Genomic DNA, 24005 nt, shown 5'->3' with positions numbered 1-24005 from the left:
GTTATGTTCGTGTAGGGTTAGGGACTCGCAATACATGAGGACCCTTGACGTGGGTTGCGAGCTTACATCTGTTGGGGTTTGATCAGGACATTTGCCATTCCGGAACATGTTGTCATGAGATAGAATGATGGTCGGCCAAAAGTGAGGCAACTCCAATTGAGACTGTCCTTAGTGTGCCTAGAGTCACATGACAGCACCCAAACTTTCTCATCTCTTGCAAACAATGGCAAACCCCTATAGATGAACTAATACCTCATAACACGTGTGCATGAATTTGGGCCCAAGCCCAGCAGTGTGTGAGTGTATAGTCAAAATACATTTGTGGCAAGCATTGTGTGGAGGGGTGTGAAATAAAAACACCACGCAATTGAAACAGTGAACAACTTGGTTTATCTGTTTTCTCTTCACAGTAAACACGGGCTGCAAAAAAACACAACTAGTCATCAAACTATAAACACCAACATGGTGGAAAAACGTCAGAAGGCAGAGTTTACAGCCCTTTCAAACTCTGGCTTGAAATGCCCAGCACACCAACACGTTCACAGGTGCTGGTAGTGGCGGCCCGGGGGAGGAGTAAGCGTGCATTTCAGCACCACTATGCTGGCCATGGAGCTGCTGAGGATGTTCCTCACCAGCATAGTGGTGCTGATGATGCCCCTGGTAACTTGGGGCAGGGAAAGGGGGAGCCATGGGTGTCATATACGGGTGAGGGCGTGCGCTAGGGGTGGGTGGGTGGTATGGGGCGGGCAAATTAGCAGTGGTGCCTGCCAGGGCATTTCCACGCCACTGCTCGATCGCAGTGAAGCAGTGGTGCGGATTGTGGGGGGGTGTGGACGAGTCTATCAAGGTTATGATGGACGCGTGTAGGCGGGCCATACGATCCTCGGAGACCCTCCTTAGCAGAGGAACAATTCCCCGGGCGAAAAAGTCCTGGCCGTCCTCGTCCGCCGCTCGCCTATGGTACTCCAGTACCCGCGTATCCACCTGTCCCGCGGTGGATGGCTGCTGAGCTCGTCGGCGTCGTGTTGTGGGTCGCGGGGGGCGCTCCTTAGGCGGAGAGGCTACGGCACGGTCAGACTCTACAGGGGCGGGGTCCAGGGGTGTAGGCTCCGGGCTAAGGGGCAGCTCTTGACCCGCGGGAGGTTGCGGCTGTGACTGTGGCAGGTCAGTGTCCTCCGTGCTATCCTCCAAATTGTCGGTGGTTCTGGAATGTGAAAACATCATGAGAACACAATAGAGATCATTGCCCCAAACAACACGATGGCAAACATGACCTGGGCAAGAAAACATTTTACACATGCAAAAGCACAATTTCTTACGGGCGCATCTCTATGATGTCCTTCAAAAATATTAGCTGCTTCAGATAGATGTAGGGGCGCTTTCTCGAGGCACCATCTCCACTTTTACCTCGGTCCCCCATTTCTCGCAGGAACTGGTCTCTGCAGCTCCGCCATCTCATTTTGATATCCAGGACTGTTGGAGGACAAACAAATACATGGTCACACATTGTGACAATGCCCTAACAACTCAGCCCTAAAATAAATTAGGGGCCCTACCCTGCAAATAACATGCTACGCGGTGATGCGGCAGCAACACAAAAGGTCAGTTGGCCATTTAGCTAAAGACACATACAGGGCCACAGTACTTCAATAGGGATGACATTGCATTGCTTCGATACACATGGTACTCACCCATCCTACTGCGGTCCCGGGTTCTGTCGCTCTCCCATTCAGCCCCAAAAAGTGCCTGGGCTATCTCCTCCCAGGCGTCCTCCTTGGCCGTGCGGTCGTGGTACGACTCCGCGCGGGTGTCCCAGATTGCAGATTTGGCCTGTACTAGGCTGGTGAGCCTCTCTACTTCCAGCCCACGCGGCATGCCTGCAGTTCTCTTCTGTGTGCAGTTTCTCCTGATTGGCCCACTCGCAGAGGAAACGCAAGCACTTCCTGGTTTGTGCTTGTTTGGACCAGCTTTATAAACTCTTTTTCATGGACATAACAAGTGATGCGTGAAAAACGCGCATGCAACGCAGGAGCTTCCGTGTATCATGCGTGTTTTTCATGCACCCATTGACTTCAATGGGTGCGTGATGCGCGAAAAACGCATGATTATAGAACATGTCGTGAGTTTTACGCAACGCACTCGGGCTGCGCAAAATTCACGCATTGTCTGCACTGCCCTATAGAGTAAGATAGGTGCGTACGACACCCGTGAAAAGCACTCGCGGCGCACACGCGTATATTACGCTCGTGTAAATGATGCCTAAATTTAATATGTCGTTTTTACTGCACAATGAATGCCGTAAAAATGAAACCAAAAAAAGCAATGGAGGAATCGCTGTTTTTTCCCATTCCATCCTATAAAGATTTTTTTTTCAGTTTCCTAGTACATTATATGCTAGAATAAATGTTTTCATAGAAAACTACAGGTTGATATGCAAAAAACAAGCCCTTGTGACGGCCATATCGACAGAAAATAAAAATGTTATGGCTTTGTGTTAGGTAAGAAAAAAAAATAACATTAAAAAAAGAGAAGTTGCTGCGCGACAAGGGGTAAACAATCTGAGACTGAGCTCATTCACGAGCAAATTCACTTTTAATACAAAATCCTTTATAAAATCGTATATATCTCTAGTTAATGGATCGTCTCCCATGCCTGGGCAGCACTTCACCTGAGGGGAAGGTGTGCCCCAATCAGGACTTCACCTGAAGCAGTAATTACATGCACAGTAATGTATTCAATCACTTTTCAGACAGCATTTAGGAGGCTAGTCGTCTGTACCCATCAGTTGTTGCTAAGTGGCTGTCCTTTCCCTAGAAAAATTTATTTTGCAGGTCATAGATTCCTGCTAACTGTCTTGCAACAGCTTTCCACTCTTCCCAAGAGTTGAAGATTCTGAACGGAGGATCCCCTTTCTATTTCCTAAGAGGGCATATGAAAATGGTTTTCTAAACTTGGCAAGCCCTTTAAGAATTAATATCCCATACTACTGTATTTTCCTCTGTTTCAAAAATGTAGTTCTAAGTACTTTGTTAAGAATGTGGAATGCTGAATGTTCATTGCTTTATGCTCTGTTCTTATATTTTGCTTTATATTTATTGTCTGTGCATTCATTGTGTATGTGCTCCATAGTTACACATGAACGTTTAGATTTGTAACCCTGTTTATCTGTCACAGTGCTTTATTTATTATATTGTTAGCATTCTGATCAATGGATCTTATCTACTTCCCTTTTTTAATTCCTGATTTCTGCACATTTGCATGAAAATGTTTGCATGAATGTCTCTTCATATGTTTATATCAGATATTGCATATGTAACAGCTTTAAATAGTTGACTTGGTGTCATAACCAGGGCCAACATCAGCACCCGACAAACCCGGGCAAGAGCTGGGACCCACTAACCTTCGGAGGCCCACTCGGCCGCCAGGTGCTTTATGCTCCTGTCATGGCTCCTCCAGGAGAAGAATCCCTGGCCAGAGAGTTGCCGACGCTCCGGACTTGGATTACGCTGCTGGAGTAGTCCCTGACGTCACTATCCATATATGGACAGTGATGTCAGGGGCTCTTCCAGGGAGAGGAATCCCCGGCTAGAGCGTTGCCGACACTCTGGCCAGGGATTCCACTCCAAGAAGAAACTCCTGACGTCACTGTCCATATATGGATAGTGACGTCAGGGGCTTCTCCAGCAGCGGAATCCCCGGCCAGATCGTCGGCAACTCTCTGGCCTGGGATTCTGCTCCTGGAGGAGCCATGACAGCAGCGTAAAGCACCTGGAGGCTGACACTCTGGCAGGGGATTCCGCTCCTGGAGAAGCCCCTGACGTCACTGTCCATATATGGACAGTGACGTAAGGGGCTACCTCTCGGAGAGGAATCCCTGGCCAGGCAACCCTCTGGCTGGGAATTCCATTCCTAGAGCCCCAATTGCGCTATCTACAAGGGAGGGTATGTCTAGGGCACTATCTAAAATAGAGGGTGTGTTGGGCGCTATCTACAAGGGAAGGTGTGTGGGGCACTATCTACAAAGAATGGTGTGTGGGGCTCTATCTACAAGGGAGGGTTTGGGGGCACTATCTACAAGGGAGGGTGTGTGGCACTATCTATAAGGGTGTGTGTCACTATTTACAAGGGTGTGTGCGGCACTATCTACAAGGGGTTATGTGTGGCACTATCTTCAGAGGGCACTGTGGCACTATCTACAGAGGGCACTATGGCACTATATAAAGAGGGCACTGTGTGATTACAGGGGGCACTGTGGCACTATATAAAGAGGGCACTGTGTCATTATCTACAGGGGGCACTGTGGCATTATCTACAGAGGGCACTGTTGCATTATCTATAGAGTGCACTGTATATATGGGGGCACAAACTGGGGGCACAACTTTTATATGAAGGCATAAACAGGGCCTAACTTCTATATGGGGGCACAAACTGCAATTTTCTGCCATTTTACTGCTGCCATGAATTCCCCCTAAAGGGGCCACTAAGACTGTGTCGCCCAAGGACCCACATAAATCTGGAGTTGGCCCTGGTCATTACAAGCGGCAGCAATATCAGATCCCTAACTAGTTATATACTATTCTCTGCCCCTTTTTTTATTTGGTGGCATCTGACCACCCCGTAATTGTTAATGTAAGAGTGCTCTTTAGGCAGCATTTCAGTCTCCATTTCCGAACCATTTTTTTTTACAACCCCCCCTCCAGTACAGAGCAAAGACAGGAAGACGAGGAGTCAGTGAACGCTAATTGATTCAACTTCTGTCTGCTGCTTCATTAATTCGGACAGCCAGTGGAGGCTGCATGCACTGTAGAAGAAGCTGCTGCTGACTTACATACCCACCCTCCCAGGTCGCCCTTATTAGTCCCCCCTGCTCACAGACTGCCCGCAGCTATAGTCCCCGACTTCCTGCAGGCCTGTGGGGGTACTACCTGTATGAAGATGGGGCACTTTGGAGTGGGCATTCTGTATATGACCCTATTTACAATGGATCACTATCTTTATGGCGCTATTTATTGTGGGGTATTTTTGGGGGCGCTAGCTATATGGTGCTATTTACAGTCACTGGGTGTATGGAATTATTTTAGGGAACAGTGTGTGTATTGCACTATTATTTTGGGGTAATATAGTTATTATTTATGTAGTACAGAATTTGTGCGCACTAGGAGTAATGTGGGGGTGGCGCTGCAGTGAGGTCTGAAGCAGAACAAGGCAACGATGTTTGACATCCTCAGTGGTATATGGTGGGTGTTGATGGAGCTAATGTACTTAGAGATGTGTCTCCAAAGTTGCGGAATGGTCTTGTCTATATAAATATTTGTGCATGAGCAGACAGCTCCATAAATGACTTTCACATTTTGACAGTTTATGAATTGTCTAATAGCATAACTTCTGCCATCCATTCTTAAAGCTTTCTATGGTCAGCAGGGATCGGTTCCTTGGACGCTTGACCTCAACCACGTATCAGGGAATTCAATTTGACAGGAAATATGGCTGTGAACCAAAATATCTAAGAAATTTTCTCCTCTCCGATAGGTTATAGACGGATTAGCAGTCAGTACCTGTCATAGATCTAGATCTATATGAAGTAGCGGCCAATATCTATGGATAATCTGAGTAACTTTATTGGCATGTGTATCATAAGTGCCGATGCATCTTATGATTTAGGAGCGTCCTATTTAGTAATTGCTCCCAAAAGATTTCTGCATTCAGTCGCCCTGGCACTGGAAAAAGTTCTATGTAGCGATTTTTTGGGGATATCCTCTTACTTGAAATCTATGGTACAGTAGGTCAAAATATTTGTGAAAATTTACATTATCTGAGCAATTCCTTCTAGTTCTCAAGTATTGGCTCACTGGAATTCATCTTTTGAGGTCCAGTGGGTGCGAACTGTTCCAATGCAAAAACTTATTCGTAGCTGCTGTTTTGCAGTATATAGTTGACGAGACACTGCCACCAGGCTCCAGAGAAATCTTAAGATCCATGAACTTCATGCCTATCACGTTCCTATTCAAGATTGTAACTAAATCACTAAAGACACTCTTGTTCCCCATCCCAAAGTATGAGCACATCGTCAATATAGCTGCTCCAAAATACATAAATACAATAATACAAATGGTGAAAAATAAAAAATTCTCAGAAAAAACTTGGTGTCTTCCCACCACCTTAAGAATACATTTGCTTTAGTAGGTGGTGGTGCACAGAGTGTGCCTATCACGATACCCCTTGTTTTATAACAGTATTTTCCTTAAAAAGTAATATAATGTGGTAACACAAAATCCAGCTGATTTTTATTTATTTTTTTAATTAAGTACCTTTAGTGCAAAAATACTGCTGTGCTACAGTGATGCCAAGTTTATGATGAATGCTAGTATACAGTGATTCAACATCAAGGCTAGAAATCAGTGTGGTTGGTGTGACATTAATTTCCTGGAGCCTGGTGACAGTGTCTTTGGGGTCTTTCAAGAAGAAAGGAAGACTGGTGACATATATAGATAGAATCTCATTAATATTTGTGCTAATATTTTGAGTAAAATTTTAATTTCCTGAGACTCTAGGTCTGCTAGGGGACAGGGTGAGTGTTTTTATGTATCTTTGGCAATACATAGAACGTTGCAATGGTAGAATTTGTTTGAAACAGATATTTATACTCATTTTCAGAGATCAATTCAGACTGCTTCACATTGGCAAGAAGCTCTTTTAATTCACAGAGATACTGTTCAGTTTAATTTTTCTTCAAAATTACATGTGCTTTTATCATCCATAATTTCTCAAACCATATTAACGTAGTCTGATCTGTCTTAAATTACAACGTTGCCCCCCTTGTCTGAGGGTTTTATGATTATATTTTCACGTTTACAAAGGTCCCCTAAGGCTGATCATTCCAGTGAATTCAAATTAGAATGAATCTGTACGTGGTCGAGTTGAAGTGGTCACGACTGACCATATTAACAAATATCTCTATATTATCATATTGTGAAAGCGGAGGTGTATTGAGAGATCAGGGGCGTAGCAAGGAGAAGAAAGCTCTTAACTCGGTGGACCCAAACTCATTCTCTGTTTGGCTTTCTAATTGCTACTTTTTTCTGAAGTTGTCTTAAAGAGGACCTGTCACTAGCTCATACAGAGTGAGTTATAATTGTAGACCGATGTAGTTGCCGCTGTGTCTGTGAGTCCAGCGGTGTTTGTTCCCTACTTCTGCATCCCCCGTTGCTGAGATAATGCCCTCTCCTTATTTATTAAACAATATGCAAATGAACCACTGGCTAGCCAAGTGTTTTTGGCCGCCAGTGATTCTCAATGAGCGGAGCTAGCAGAGAGCCTCTGAAGCTGACCTAGCAGCGTCAGGCTATATCCTCCAGACATTCCTAGGCCAGCCTCATGGCTAGAGTCTCTATTTTAGCGTTAGTATGGTATAAGTGTAGAGTCAGTTTCCTGGCAAAAATATTAACATCTTTAATGTAAATTGATCAAATTTGGGTCTAGGTGTGAAGCAAAGGGCTTTTTTAAAAAGAGACATTTCTACCGAACTTAAAGAAGCACTCCATTTTTTTATTGCACCCTCCATTTATACATTGGTGTTTCAGTGGGGTGATGTGTGCAGAAATACTTACCGATATTACGTAATCTTCATTCTGACTTGACTGGAGTCACTGTGATTTTGAGTAAACCGGAACTCAGGCTCTCAATGCATTACTATGGGAGCCAGAACGAGGCTCCATAGGAATGCATTGAGAGCCTCACTTCCGGTTTTCTGAAAAGCAGCGATTCCAGACCAGGTCAAAATGAAGATTACGTGAGCGAAAAATGGCAAGATGCGGAGATTGGTAAGTATTTCTTCACACAGTTTTTCTGCGGATGGCATCTGCGGTTTTTATTTTTACCTCTAAAAGTTCTTTGTCTCATAAATCAGAGGATAATTCATCTGTACGCAAGATTTTAAACTCCGTATATCATGTGTCAGGGGTAATATATGAGCGTGTTCTTTTTTGTTATACACCTGACCTGAATGAAAATCTCTTCAATCCCTTATTTGTTCACAATGTTTCGGATCTTTTATTTCAGACTTTTTGTAATCTCTATTCAAGTGTGTTAAATGCCGTAGATGTAGAAAAGATTTGTATCTCACTGAGCTTTTTTTCCAATTGTCTACTTAATTTAATGAACAATCTTTTTTGTATTCCAGAAGATAATTGACCATTCGTAAAGAATTATCTGTGAGGAGATATTCCCTGCTACTTCCCACTCGGCCCTAATATATTGCTTGTAAGTCCAGAGGCTCTGTCACCAGTTTCATACTTCCCTATCTCCTACCTAATCTAAGGTATGTTCACACGGTTTAATTTTGGAAGTTTTTCGGGCCGAAAACGGTCGAAAAGTCGGAAGCAGACCCACTCCAAACATCTGCCCATTGATTGCAATGGGAAAACGATGTTCTGTTCCGACGGGTCCATTTTTTACGCGGCTGTTTTGAAAAAGACGTTCTTGTCACTTCTTCAGCTATTTTTGGAGCCGTTTTTCATAGACTCCATAGAAAAACAGCTCCAAAAACGGCCATTAAAAACGCCGCAAAAAATGCGTCTTTGATTAACCCCTTCCCGACATTTGTCGTAAGTATACGTCATAGAAAGCCAGTGCTTCCCGCAAAATGTTGTATACTTACAACAAATGCATGGCACCGGCTCAGAAGCTGAGTCGGTGCCATCATTCGGTGCCATCATTCCCGGATGTCAGCTGTATCTGACAGCTGACATCCTTCTGTAACAGCGGGGACCGAAGTTAGCTTCGATCCCCACCATTAACCCCTTAAATGCAGCCGTCAAAACCAATCGCTACATTTAAGGTGTTTGCAGCTCATTGACACCCCAGCAATTAAATCAATGGGTGCGTGAAAATCACGCATGCCCCACGGAAGCACTTCCGTGGGACAAGCGTTATTCGCGCAATAACAGTAAAAGAATGAATGTAAACAGAAAAGCACCACGTGCTTTTCTGTTTACAAACATCTAAACGGAGTGTCATAAAGATGGCGGCTGTGCGAAAAGCACGCATGCGCACATCCATATGAACAGGGCACACGGAGCTGTCAAGTGCCTTTTGCGCACGCAAAATGCTGCGGTTTTTGCGTGCGCAAAAACGGCACGTTCGTTTGAATCAGCCCTAATACTGGCCTCCCGGTGTGCCTAGCATGGAAAACTTTCAGCCCCGGCCCAGAGGCGGAGCCTGAAAGGCTTCCGTAGCCGCCGGCATGATGGCGCCGGCTCAGGAGATGAGCCGGCGTCATCAGCTGTATATCCACCTGTAACGGTAGGAACCGGAGCGAGCTCCGATCCCTGCCATTAACCCCTCAGATGCAGCGATTGGATCCGATCGCTGAATCTTTGTGGTTGCTAGCAGATCAGCAGCTGTGCCCTGCAATCGCACGACTGCCGAGTGCAATTATGACACCAGGAGACCTAACAATGGCCTCCTGTTTGCCATTACGGAAGCCGATTAGGCCCCGCTTGGAGGCGAAGCCTAATCGGCTTCCTGTCAGTAAATGACTGACAGATCTAATACATTGCACTACGTAGGTAGTGCAATGTATTAGAAAAAAAATCTGACAAATGGACCTTCGCGTCCCCTAGTGGGACTAAAGTAAAGTGTAAAAAAATTACAAAAAAAGTTGTAAAAAATATAATAAAAGTTTTAAGTAATAAAATAAAACACAATCGCCCTTTTTCCCTTATCAAGTCCTTTATTATTGAAAAAATAAATAAACCATACATATTTTGTATCGCCGCGACCATAACGGCCTAAACTATAAAAATATTATGTTATTTATTCCACGCGGTGAACGGCGTAAAAAAAATTTTTTAAAAAAATAATGCCAGAATTTCTGTTTTTTGGTCACTTTGCCCTACAAAAATTTAAATAAAAAGTGATCAAAAAGTCGCATGTATCCAAAAATGGTGCCTATAAAAACTATAGTTCGTCTCGCAAAAAACAAGTCCTTATACAGCTCCGTCGATGAAAAAATGTAAAAGTTATGGTCCTCACAACATACATTCAACATACATTCAAAATACATTCTTTTTACAAAAGTAATTTGATTGTGCAAAAAGTTGTAAAACATAAAAAAGTGCTATAAATTAGGTTTCACCGGAATCGTACTGACCTGCAGAATAAAGTTAACAGGTAATTTATAACGCATGGTGAACACTGTATAAAAAACCCCTAAAAAGCTATGGCAGAATTGCAGTTTTTTGGTCACCTGGCCTCTCAAAAAATAGGATAAAAAGTGATCAAAAAGTCGCATGTACCCCAAAATGGTACCAATGATAACTACAGCTCTTCCCACAAAAAAACAGCCCTCATGCCACTACGTCTATGAAAAAATAAAATTTGTTAAGGCTTCCATAAGTCAGGAAATAAAAAATATGCAGTTGTGCAGATCAGAGGGGAACATTTCGTCTGTTTCAAGAGGCGATTTATCGGGGCCCTAAAATGAGGGAACCAGGAAGGGGGGGCCCAAACATATCTGCTAGAAGCGAGGGTTCCGTATTATACCAGGACAACACTTTCCAAGCAAAATTCCCCAAACTGCAAAGGTGCGGAGTGTGGACCAAAAAGGGGGATAAGTAAAGACACTGTTTATCAGTGCGACACCGGCCTGAAAGGATTGCTTCACACTGTAACACACCTCTATGGATTATTTTATTGTTTACCCCATTATGCCCCTGATGTACTCTGCCCAGTTTACATATGCCCCCACATTATAAACGGAAACACCAGTAATACTCAAACAAAACTACTACCAAGCAAAATCTATGCTTCAAAAGCCAAATGGCGCTCCCACCCATCTGAGCCCTACAGCGTGCCCAAACAGCAGTTTACTTTCACATATATGGCACCGCCATAGCCTGGAGAACCCTTTTAACAATTGTTGGGATGTGTGTCTCCAGTGGCATAAGCTGGGCACGACATACTTGCCACTGAATTGTCAATTCTGGGGAAAAATTTTAATTTTTACTTTGCACCATACGTAGTGCATTCATTTATGGGGTGAAAATGCTCACTACACCCCTTAATAAATGCCTTGAGGGGTGTAGTTCTAAAATGGGGTCACTTCTGTGGGGTTTCTTTTATTATTTTCCATCTGAGCCTCTGCAATTGTGAACCAATTCTATGTAAATCGCCAAATTAGCCTCAATTTCACATGGTATTCTCTCACTCCTGAGCCCTGTCAAATGTCCAGGCAAAAGATTAGTGCCCCATGTAGGGTGTTTCTAAAACCGGGAAACACAGCATAATAATTAGAGAGCTATCTTGTTATGGTGGCACAAGCTGGGCACCACATATTAGCATATCTATTGAAAAGTCCCATTTTTACTCTGCAATATCGAGTGCACAATAATTTATGCAAAACTACATGCTCACTACACCCCTGGGTGAATACCTTGACGGGTGTAGTTTCCAAAATGGGGGTCACTTTTGGGGGGTTTCGACTGTTTTGGTCCCACAGGGATTTTGCAAATGCTACATAGCGACCAGAAACCAATCCAGCAAAATCTGTACTCCAAAAGCCAAATGGCTCTCCTTCCCTTCTGAGCCCTGTCGTGTGCCCAAAAATGAGTTTATAACCACATATAGGGTATTGCCATACTCGGGAGAAATTGCTTAACAAATGTTGGCGTTCTTTTTTCCTTTATTTGTTGAGAAAATGAAAAATTTTGAGCTAAAGCTACGTAATATTGAAGAAAAAGAATTGTTTTTATTTTCACTGCCCAATTCTAATAAGATCTATGAAACACCTGTGGGGTCAAAATGATCACTACAACCGTAGATAAATTCTTCAAGGGGTGTAGTTTCCAAAATGGGGTCACTTTTTGGGCGTTTGCATTGTTTTGTCCCCTCAGGGGCTCTGCAAATGTGACATGGCCTCCGCAAACCATTCCTGCTAAATTTGAGCTCCAAAATCCAAATGGCACTCTTATCCTTCTCAGCCCTGCCATGTGTCCAAACAGCCGTTTATTACCACATGTGGGGTACTGTTTTACTCGGTAGAATTTTCTTTACAAATTTTGCCGTGCTTTTTCTCCTTTAGTCCTTGTGGAAATTAGAAAAAAATAGCTAAACCTACATTTTCTTTGAAAGAATGTAGATTTTCATTTTCACGGCCTAATTCCAATAATTTCTGCAAAAAACCTGCGGCATCTAAATGCTCACTATACCCCTAGATAATTTCCTCAAGTGGTGCAGTTTCCAAAATGGGGCCACTTGTGGGTGGTTTCCACTGTTTTGGTCCCTCAGGGGCTTTGCAAATGCGACATGGCCTCCGAAAACCATTCCTGCTAAATTTGAGCTCCAAAAGCCAAATGGCGCTCTTTCCCGTCTAAGCCCTGCCGTGTGTTCAAACAGCCGTTTATGACCACATGTGGGGTATTGTTTTACTCGGGAGAAATTGCTCTACAAATGTACTGGTGCTTTTTCTCCTTTAGTCCTTTTGGAAATTAAAAAAAATTTGCTAAACCTACATTTTATTTGAAAGAATGTAGATTTTCATTTTCATGGCCTACTTCCAAAAATTTGTGCAAACAAAATAAATTCCTTGAGGGGTGTAGTTTCCCAGATGGGGTCACTTTTGGGGGGTTTCCACTGTTTTGGTACCACAAGAGCTCTTTAAAGCTGACATGGTGCCTAAAATATATTCTAATAGAAAGGAGACCCAAAATCCACTAGGTACTCCTTTGCTTCGGAGGCCTGTGCTTCAGTCCAGTAGCGCACTATAGCCACATGTGGTATATTTCCTAAAACTGCAGAACCTCGGCAATAAATATTGAGTTGCATTTCGCTGGTAAAACTTTGTGTTACAAAAAAAATGGATTAGAAATGAATTTCTGCAACAACAAAAAATGAAATTTGTACATTTCACCTCTACTTTTGTTTAACCCCTTAAGGACGCAGCCTAGTTTGGGCCTTAAGGCTCAGAGCCCATTTTTCAAATCTGACATATTTCACTTTATGTGGTAATAACGTCGGAATGCTTAAACCTATGCAAGCGATTCCGAGACTGTTTTCTCGTGACACTTTGGGCTTCATGTTCGTGGTAAAATTTGGTCGATATATTCAGTCTTTATTTGAGAAAAATTGCAAAATTTAGAGAAAATTTAGAAAAAATAGCATTTTTCAGAATTTAAATGCATCTGCTTGAAAAACAGACGGTTATACCACCCAAAATAGTTACTAGTTCACATTTCCCATATGTCTACTTTAGATTAGCATCGTTTTTAGAACATTATTTTATTTTTCTTGGACGTTACAAGGCTTAGAACATAAACAGCAATTTCTCATATTTTTAAGAAAATTTCAAAAGCCTTTTTTTTAAGGTACCTGTTCAGTTCTGAAGTGGCTTTGAGGGGCCTATGTATTAGAAACCCCCATAAAGCACCCCATTTTAAAAACTAGACCCCTCAAAGTATTCAAAACAGCATTTAGAAAGTTTTTTAACCCTTCAGGCATTTCACAGGAATTAAAGCAAAGTGGAGGTGAAATTTGCAAATTTCGTTTTTATTTCTGAATTTCAATTTTATTCTATTTTTTTTCTGTAACAGAGACGGTTTTACCAGAGAAACACAACTAAATATGTATTGTCCAGATTCTTCAGTTTTTAGAAATGTCCCACATGTGGCTCTAGTGCGCTCGTGGAATAAAACACAAGCCCCAGAAGCAAAGAAGCACCTAGTGCATTTTGGTGGTGCTTTTTTATTGGCATATATTTTAGGCAGCATGCCAGGTTTGGAGAGGTGTTGAGGTGCCAAAACAGTAGGAATCCCCTAAAACTGACCCCATTTTGGAAACTGCACCCCTCAAGGAATTAATTTATGGTTATTGTTACCATTTTGACCCCGTAGTTTTTTCACAGCGCGTATTTGAATTGGGCTGTGAAATTAAAAGAATGACAATTTTTCCAATAAGATGTCATTTTTGATCAGAATTTCTTATTTTCACAGGGAACAAAATGCCCCATTTTGTTGCCCAATTTGTCCTGAGTGCGGCAATACCCCATTTGTGGTGATAAACTGCCGTTTGGGCCCATGGGAGGGCTCAGAAGGAAAGGAGCGCTATGTGTTTGTTGGAGTCCAGATTTTGCTGTATTGGTTTTCGGGTGCCATGTCGCATTTGCAGAGCCTCAGAGGTATCAAAGCAATGGAAACCCACCAAAAGTGACCCCATTTTGGAAACAAAACCCCTCAAGGAATTTATTTATGGGTGTTGTGACCATTTAGACCCCACAGTTTTTTCACAGAATTTATTTGAATTGGGCTGTGAATTCAAAAAAATGAAATTTTTTCCAATAAGAGGTAGTTTTGGCTCAAAATTTCTTATTTTCACAAGGAATAAAATACCCCAATTTGTTGCCCAATTTGTCCTGAGTGCCGCAATACCCCATTTGTGGTGATAAACTGCCGTTTGGGCCCATGGGAGGCCTCAGAAGGAAAGGAGCGCTATGTGTTCTTTGGAGCCCAGATTTTGCTGGATTGGTTTTCGGGTGCCATGTCGCATTTGCAGAGCCCCAAAGGTATCAAAGCAATGGAAACCCACCAGAAGTCACCCCATTTTGGAAACTACACCCCTCAAAGAATTTATTTATGGGTGTTGTGACCATTTAGACCCCACAGTTTTTTCACAGAATTTATTTGAATTGGGCTGTGAATTAAAAAAAAAAATATTTTTTCCAATAAGAGGTAGTTTTGGCTCAAAATTTCTTATTTTCACAAGGAATAAAATACCGCATTTTGTTGCCCAATTTGTCCTGAGTGTGGCAATACCCTATTTGTGGTGATAAACTGCCGTTTGGGCCCATGGGAGGGCTCAGAAGGAAAGGACCACCATGTGGCCTACTGGGAATTTTCTGGTGCTAAGTCGTGTGTGCAGAAGCCCCTGAGGTATCAGTACAGTTGAAACCCCCGAGAAGTGACCCCGTTTTAAAAACGACACCCCTTAAGGAATTCATCTAGAGGTGTAGTGAGCATTTTGACCCCACAGGTATTGTGTAAAAGATAATGCGCAGCAGATGGTGCAGAGTGAGATTTGCAATTTCCTATACATGTATGCCATGTCAGTGTCCGATATATTGTGCCCAGCATGTGCCACCGGAGACCTACACCCCATAAACTGTAATGTTGGCTCTCCCGGGTACGGCAATACCCTACATGTGGCTGTTATCAGCTGCCTGGGCACACAGCAGGGCTCAGAGGGGAAAGATGAGGAGGGGTAAGCTGTGCGAAGTGGATCAGAGCGAGTAAAACTGGGGTAAATTAAAAATAAAGGGATGGATGATAAATTTGAAAACACTCTTTCATACAGAGCTCTGGTTTTTCGGGACACGCGTCACATTGATATATTGTGTCCTTCCTTATCCCCCTCTTATAGCAGACCCTGCACCTCTTTTGACTTTTTCCCTTCTTGCCAGTTTGGGGAACTTCTCCTAAAAAGTGTTGCCCTGGTACGATGCCTGTGGCCCCGCTTCCAGAAGTACTGTAAGGCTTCAGGACTTGATCTGACAAGTCCACCCCTCCCATGTAACTATTGTAGTCCAGGATGCAGTCTAGTTTGGGGGTCCCTGTACTGGTACCTCGTACAGGTACATGGGTACTGGTGTGGCATCTCCCTGGTCTTGTACTTGAGACACAATATGTTGCTGCTAGATTGTGCCCTGCTCTCACCCCTTCTGAGTGTTTGCCCAAGCAGAGTCGTAGGGAGGCCTCTCAGGTTTCTTCTAGCAGTGCCGCATGCCGCAGGACTTCTGGAAGCGAGGCAGTTGAAGAGTGGGACGCTGGTATAAAAATTATCCAGGTAGAGGTGGTAACCCTGGTCCAGCAGTGGGTGCACCAAATCCCACACAATTTTTGTATTAACTCCCAGTAAGGGGGGACATTCTGGGGGCTGAGAACTGGTTGTCCTTCCCTTCATATATCCTAAATTTGTAGGTATACCCGGATGCTCTCTCACAGCTTATACATCTTCACGCCATACCTTGCCCTCTTACCCGGCAGGTACTGGCGGAATTGAAGCCTCCCTTTAAAATGTACCAAGGACTCATCATTAGAAATACACTTCTCGGGGGTGTATGCTTGGGCAAACCGGGCACTGAAACGGTCTAATAGGGGTCTCCGTTTATACAAACGGTCAAAACTGGGGTCATCTCGGGGTGGGCACGGCTCATTATCAGTATAATGTAAGAAGCCAAGTATTGCCTCATTTTTATTTTATTTTTTAGTTTCCAGCTCAGTTCTGAAGTTGCTTTGAGGGGCCCATATATTAGACACCCTTATCAAACACCCCATTTCAGAAACTAGACCCCTCAAAGTATTCACAACAGCATTTAAAAAGTTTATTAACCCTTTAGGCGTTTCACAGGAATTTAGAGCAAAGTAGAGGTGACATTTAATTAATTTAATTTAATTTATTAGGCACCATGTCCGGTTTGAAGAGGTCTTGTGGTGCTAAAACAGTGGAAACCCCCCAAAAGTGACCCCTTTTTGGAAACTAGACCCCTTGAGGAATCCATTGTAGTTTTCTTGGGGTGCATGCGGCTTTTTGATCAGTTTTTATTCTATTTTTAGGTGGCGTGGTGACTAAAAAAACAGCAATTTTACTATTGTTTTTTATTAAATTTTTTTTACAGCGTTCACCGTGCGCTATAAATGACATATTCACTTTATTCTGCGGGGCGATACGATTACGGCGATACCAGATGTTTATAGTTTTTTTTTATGTCTTATGGCGTTTGCACAATAAAATACATTTTGTAAACAATCATTCACTTTTTGTGTTCCTTATTCTAAGAGCCATAACTGTTTTATTTTTCCATCAGGAAAGCCGTGCGATGACTTATTTTTTGCGTAACGAACTGTAGTTTCGATCAGTACCATTTTTCGGTACATGCGACTTTTTGATCTCTTTTTATTCCATTTTTTGGGAGGTGAAGTGACCAAACAATTGTGATTGTGGTACGGTTTATTATTATTTTCTCTTACGGCGTTCACCGCGCGGGATAAATAACGACATTGTTTTGTAGTTCAGGACGTTACGGACGCGGCGATACCAATTATGTATAGTTTATTTGTTTATTTATATATTTTTATTAATAATAAAGAACTGATAAGGGAAAAAGGGGGACTTTTACTTTTATTACTTTTAAATCTTTTATTTTCTTATTTTTACACAACTTTTTTTTACTTTTTCACACTTTTTTTACTTTGTCCCACTAGGGGACATGAGAGCAGGAGGCTCTGATCGCTATTCTAATACACTGCACTACATGCGTAGTGCAGTGTATTAGAGCTGTCAGCTGTTCGCTGACAGCAAGCATAGTGGGTCCTGATTTTGTCGGGACCCACTAGGCTTCCGTCGATGGCGTAGCCAGAGTCCATTGTTAGGATTCTGGTTGCCATAGTAGCCATCACGGCCCGCTATCGTGTAGCAGGCCGGCGATGGCAGCTTAACCCCTAAGAAGCCGCGATCGCTATTGAACGCGGCTTCTAAGGGGTTAATCGGCGGGGACCACCGCGATCGGTCCCTGCACACTAAGCTGTGATAGCCTGCTGTCGGAAACAGCAGGTATCACAGCTCAGACACGCGCCGGGGAAAGATGGCGCCGTGTTTACTCAGGTCAGTAATAGTACTGACCTGAGCGCGAACGTTCTACTTAGCAGGACGTACTATTACTGACCTGAGCGCGAAGGGGTTAATTCCTGTGAAACGTCTAAAGGGTTAAGAAACTTTCTAAATGCTGTTTTGAATACTTTGAGAGGTGCAGTTTTTAAAATGGGGTGAGTTTTTGGAGGTTTCCAATATATAAGGCCCTAAAAGTCACTTCACAACTGAACTGGCCCCTGTAAAATTAGCCTTTTGAAATTTTGTTGAAAATGTGAGAAATTGCTGCTAAAGTTCTAAGCCTTGTAACGTCATAGAAAAATAAAAGGATGTTAAAAAAATGTCAATCTAATGTAGACATATGGGAATGTTAATTAGCGACTATTATGTGTGGTATAACTGCCTGTCTTACAAGTAGAAACATTTAAATTTCGAAAAATGCAAATTTTTTCAATTCTTTGCTAAATTTGGGTGTTTTTCACATTTAAATACTGAGTGTATCGAGCATATTTTGCCAGTAACATAAATTCCAATGTGTCACGAGAAAACAATCTCAGAATCGCTTGGATAGGTGAAAGCATTCCGAAGTTATTACCACATAAAGTGAAACTGTTAAGGATCTGCCAGGCACAGCTTCTGTATCCACGCCCATAGGTAATCAGTTTGCACCTGCTTCTATGTCTGTGAGACTGACTCCATCTTCCACCACTCAGGATGGCAGGCTTAGGAGTGGGAGAGCCTATCACAGCCTGGCCAGACGGAGCTAGCTCCCGCCCTCTGTCTATTTATACCTGCCCTCTGTCTATTTATACCTGCCTTTCCTGTTCCTCCTTGCTTGTGATTCTTCTCTGTTGGTTTCCTGGCCCTGCTGCAGCTTCTTGAACTACTTGTCCCTGCTTCGTATTGACCCTGGCTTACTGACTACTCTTCTGCTCTGCGTTTGGTACCTCATACACTCCTGGTTTGACTCGGCTTGTTCACTACTCTCCTGCTCTGCGTTTTGCACCTCGTACTCTCCAGGTTTGACTCGGCTCGTTTACTACTCTTGTTGCTCACGGTGTTGCCGTTGGCAACTGCCCCGTTTCCCTTTGTTCTGTGTTTCCTTGTCTGGTCGTCTGTCGTGCACTTACTGAGTGTAGGGACCGTCGCCCAGTTGTACCCCGTCGCCTAGGGCGGGTCGTTGCAAGTAGGCAGGGACTGAGTGGCGGGTAGATTAGGGCTCACTTGTCTGTTTCCCTATCCCTGTCATTAAAGAAACATGTCAGATTTGATAAATGAGGCTCTGTCAGAAAGGTCAAAAGTGGCTAAAGAGGGAAGGGGTTAAAAAAACACCTGAAAATCAGGAGCTGTTTTCCCTTGAAAACAGCTCCGTATTTTCTGACGTTTTTATTTTGTGTGTGCACATACCCTAATAGGTGCTGTGTTGTATATAACTTGTAAAGGATCTGCCAGGCACATCTTCGGGGTTAACTTCCATAGGTAATCAGTCTTCACCTGAGTCTATGTCTCTGAGACTGACTCCAGCTTCCACCACTCAGGCTGGCAGGCTTAGGAGTGGGAGAGCCTATCGCAGCCTGGCCAGACTCAGCTAGCTCCCGCCCTCTGTCTATTTATACCTGCCTTTCCTGTTCCTCCTTGCTTGTGATTCTTCCCGTGTGGTTTCCTGGCCCAGCTACAGCTTCTGACTATTTGATCCTGCTCCGTACTGACCCTGGCTTACTGACTACTCTCCTGCTCTGCATTTGGTACCTCGTGCACTCCTGGTGTACTCGGCTCGTTCACCACTCTTGTTGCTCACGGTGTTGCCGTGGGCAACTGCCCCAATTCCCTTAGCTTTGTGTACCCTTGTCTGTTTGTCTCGTGCACTTACTGAGCGTAGGGACCGCCGCCCAGTTGTACCCCGTCACCTAGGGCGGGTCGTTGCAAGTAGGCAACGACAGAGCGGCGGGTAGATTAGGGCTCACTTGTCCGTTTCCCTACCCCTATCATTACATAATTACTGTGTTGTTGTTTTTAAAAAAACTTATTAGTGACAACGTTATGAGCATTTTAACATTTATGCAAATTTGTTGTAAAAGCCCAACTGGGCGTTTTTTTTTTTTACTTTAACCCCTTCCCGCCGCAGCCATTTTTCAGATTTTCATTTTTGTTTTTTCCTCCCCACCATACAAAAGCCATAACTTTTTTATTTTTCCATCGATGTAGTCCTATGTAGTCCTATGAGGGCTTGACTACGAGTTGTAGTTTTTCGTAGCACCATTTATTGGGCCATATACTGTACTAGGAAATGGGGAAAAAATTATTTGTGGGGTAGAAAATGAAAAAAACAGCGATTCCTCCATTGTTTTTTGCGCTTCGTTTTTACAGAATTTACTGTGCAATTAAAACAACATGTTAACTTTATTCTGTGGGTCAATATGATTACGGCGATACTAAATATATATAGTTTTTTCTATATTTTACTACTTTTACAAGTAAAAACCTAAGTGTAAAAAATAAAATGTATTTTGTGTCGCCAAATTCTGAGAGCCATAACATTTTTATTTTTCCGTCAATTAAGTTATATGAGAGCTTATTTTTTGCGGGATAAGCTGTAGTTTTTAATGATACCTTTTGGGGGTACATGTGACGTTTTGGTCACTTTTTATTTCATTTTATGTGGGAGATGAGGTGACCAAAAAATAGAGATGCTGGCGTTTACTTTTTTTTTTTTACAGCGTACACCGTGAGGGTTGAATAATGATATATTGTAATAGTTCAGACTTTTAGGCGGGATTCAAACGACAGGGTTTCCCGGCCGGGTGCCGGCCGTTCATAAATTGGCCGGCACCCGGCTGCATTAGGAATAGTAGACCCCTAATGGGGCTATTCACACGACCGATTTTTTGACGGGCCGGGAAAACCGGCCGTCAAAAAATGGGACATGCCCTATTTTCGGCCGGGTACCCGGCCGCCCGGCTCCCATAGAAGTCTATGGGGCCGGGTAATACACGGCCATCACTGGAATGTGTCCCGAGTGATGGCCGGGTCTACCGTCGCTTGCGCACTCTCTCCTCCTCCTCACAGCGCAGAGTGCATGTGAGGAGGAGGAGTTGATGCCATTCGGACGAATGCCTACGCTGGAGATACACTGTGTGGCAGGGCCGGGGTGTACAGCAGGTGAAAGGGAGCGCTGCGCTGGCTCCCTTCCCCTGCTTGTTACGGTTCCCGACCGCTGGCTGTGTTTTTACGGCCAGCGGTCAGGGACGGGTCCTTAAAACCCGAGCCATAGACCTTTTATGGCTCGGGTTTTAACTTGCTGCCCGCGCGATCGGGCAGCTGAATGTTGGGTCTCCGGCTGTCAGTGACTGCCGAGGACCCTGAGGAGAAGATAGGAGCAGCTTTCGCTGCTTCTGTCTTCTCCGATGTCTTTTTACACAGCGCTCAATGAACGCTGTGTATAGGAATAGAGACAGCAGCAGCAGCGCTGTCTCTATTCCTCCCGGTGATCATGTGACTGGTCACATGATCGCCGGGTGCCGTTAATGACAGACTGCTGCTGGGTCTTACTAGACCCAGCACAGCCCTATTAGTGACAATCGTCACTATGAGAGGGCTGATTTCCCCTGTAACTGGGGCTGCTGTGCAGCTCCAGTTACAGTGGACAAACATGGTGTAAAAGAAAGAAAAAAAATATTAAGAGTTCCAAAAAGTTCTTTTTTGACCTTTGAGGGACAGACCATAATAATAAAAAAATAAAAGTAAAGTAAAGTGCAAAAAATTAATCCGATTAAAAAACGGTCAATGAAAAAAACGGATTCAAATCGGGTCCAAATCGGCCGGCAAAAACAGCAACACGGCCCGGAACGGAGTCGGAACGGATGCAAACCTGATGCAAACCGGCTGGGAAAATCGGCCAAAAACTGCCGATTTTCCAGGCCGACACTCGGACCCTGTCGTGTGAATGAGGCCTTATAGATGCAGCGATACCAATTATGTTTCTTTTTTTTTTCTTTTTTTTACTATGCTCTAGGGGGAAAATTGGAAAAGGAGGGTTTTGTGAACGTTTAATATATATATATATTTTTTTACATAAAAAAATACTTTATTTTACTAATTTTTACTTTATTTATTAGTCCCCCTAGGGGACTTCAACCAGCGATAGATCACTTGCACTATATACTGCAATACTAATGTATTGCAGTAGATCGTGATTCTGACAGACTCACACTAAGCCCTGCCGGAGGCAGCGCTTATTAGGAGCATAAAGATGGCAGACCTGGAGGCCTTCATTAGGCCCCCAGGCAGCCATAGCAACCATCACCACCCCACGATTGCATTGCGGGGGGCGCGATGAGCTGTTAGAGGGGGTCGCCCCACTCTTTCTAACGATTTAAATGCCGCTGTTGCTATTGACCGCGGTATTTAACGAGTTAAACGAGCGGGATCGCACTCGTTCCTCTGAAGTGTCGGCTGTAACATACAGGGTACACCCACTTCGTATGGAGCGGGTTCACTCCGTGAGCCCGTTCTATACTTCCCCTACCCGACTTTGGTGTATGGATACTTCAAATGTCGGGAAGGGGTTAACCAAGTGGGAATTTTAAAGAAAAGTGTATGACGCTGACCAATCAGCGTCATACACTTCTCTTCATTCATGTCCAGCTTTTGTCTCGCAAGATCACAGTGTGCCGTCACTTACTCCCGTAGTTCCTTCACCGAAGCGTCGGGAGAATGACCAGACATCGGCTCCAGCCAGGAGGCAGCTGGAGGCGATGTCTGGTCATTCTCCCGTCACTCCGGTGATGGCACAGCGGGATCTCGCGAGATCACGCTCTGCTGTGACTAAAGATGGACATTAATGAAGAGAAGTGTATGACGCTGATTTGTCAGCGTCATACACTTTTCTTTACAATGCCCACTTGGTTAAAGTAAAAAAAAGGCCCAGTTGGGCTTTTTAAAAAAAATTGCATAAATGTTAAAATGCTCATAACTTTGTCATTAATAAACGTTTTCTTTTAAAAAAAACAACACAGTAGTTATCTACAACACAGCGCCTTTTAGATTAGGTAGGAGATAGGGAAGTATGAAACTGGTGACAGAGCCTCTTTAAAAGCTGTTTGAATATCAAATCAATTTAGCGGCAAATTCTCAATAGAAAACACTTGGGTGGCTACCGATGAAAAATTATCCAGATTAGGCTTTGAGACAAAAAGTTTGTCATTTTTATGCACTCATGCACAAAACACAAGATAACTCCTAATTAGGGGATTAAGTAAAAACAACTGGGTAATAACACAGAGGAATACAATTTGTCTGCTACACAATATACAAGAAAAAAAAGAAAAGAATAAAGGCCCTAATGGCAGCGGGTAAAATGTATAAATGATCACTGCGATTTACCAAATGGCCACAAAACCCTATTGCCCGCGCCATTAAACTAAAGTAAATTAACTTTTTGTAATTTGAGACTTCTAAAAATGATATCCTTTATTAGAAGGCACATAGCCTGACACTTTAAAAATCATTAAATGTTCTGTGATTGAGACCCAGTGTGTATGACAGACAATCAGGGCCGGCCTAAGATTGGATGGCGCCCTGTGCGGGACTCTCTAATGCTGCCCCCTACACAAACCAAAAATTAACCACATAGACACGCACATACTGGAACATATATGCTGTACATACATAAAGACAGATATTTAGACATACAGGCAAATATACATGCACACATTCTGGAATATATACATACAGATAAATATATAGACGTACAGACACATATACACACACACCCCGGCAGATAAATACACAGACAGGGATATATACAAATACATAAAAGGCACATATATACAAGCAAAAAGACACATTCACAAACAGACCCATATATACCCAGTACAGATAATGTAGTAGATTTCACATGCAGCCCTATATAACACCACAGATAGCACACAGTAATAGCTGAGTACATATAATGTAGTAGACGTTACCTGTAGTCCTATGTATCGCCACAGATAACACAGTGAGTACGCTCTGAGTACAGATAATGTAGTCGATTTCACGTGCAGCCCTATATAACACCACAGATAGCACACAGTAATAACTGAGTACATATAATGTAGTAGATGTTACATGCAGTCCTATGTAACACCACAGATAACACAGTGATAACTCTCTGAGAACAGATAATGTAGTAGTGTTACCTGCAGTCCTATGTAACACCACATATAACACCGTGATAAGTCTCTGAGTACAGATAATGTAGTAGATGTTACCTGCAGTCCTATGTAACACCACAGATAACACAGTGATAACTCTCTTAAGTACAGATAATGTAGTAGATGTTACCTGCAGTCCTATGTCACAAAACAGATAATGTCGTAGATGATAACTAT

The sequence above is a fragment of the Rhinoderma darwinii genome, chromosome 1 (assembly GCF_050947455.1).
Source record: "Rhinoderma darwinii isolate aRhiDar2 chromosome 1, aRhiDar2.hap1, whole genome shotgun sequence".
NCBI classification, from domain to species: Eukaryota; Metazoa; Chordata; class Amphibia; order Anura; family Rhinodermatidae; genus Rhinoderma; species Rhinoderma darwinii.
This window is presented reverse-complemented; position numbering follows the sequence as displayed.